Source organism: Mesitornis unicolor, unplaced genomic scaffold (genome assembly GCF_000695765.1).
Source record: "Mesitornis unicolor isolate BGI_N332 unplaced genomic scaffold, ASM69576v1 scaffold10178, whole genome shotgun sequence".
NCBI lineage: Eukaryota > Metazoa > Chordata > Aves > Mesitornithiformes > Mesitornithidae > Mesitornis > Mesitornis unicolor.
This window is the reverse complement of record NW_010202534.1, coordinates 10,808-11,175: the sequence shown is the minus strand read 5'-3', so window position 1 is coordinate 11,175 and position 368 is coordinate 10,808.

The following is a 368-nucleotide window of genomic DNA, read 5'->3' as shown; positions in this document are numbered from 1 at the left end:
TGCGGGCCTGTCGACGGTTGAGACAACGGGCACTTTCACAGACTGCTGTGGACCTGCTCTCGGTTTCCAGAGGCTGCCCACCACCGCCCCAGCTGAGGCGCCCACCGCCGCTTTCGCTTTCGCCTTCCCCTCAGCCGCCCCTTTCTGGTTTATCGCTGCTTTTCCCAGAAGTCACGTGGCGCGGCTGTTCCGCGCTCTCCCTCCACCCCCCCCTCCTGCCGCCGTCATCTGCGCCTGCGCACTGCGCCCGCCCGGGGTGGCGGGCTCACTGGGACGGCCGATGGCTGCAGGCATGGGTGGGGTGGTCGCTTGAAAAAGGCTCCCAGAGCCTTACCCGAGAGGCGACGGCAGGGGGGGCCGCGGGGCTC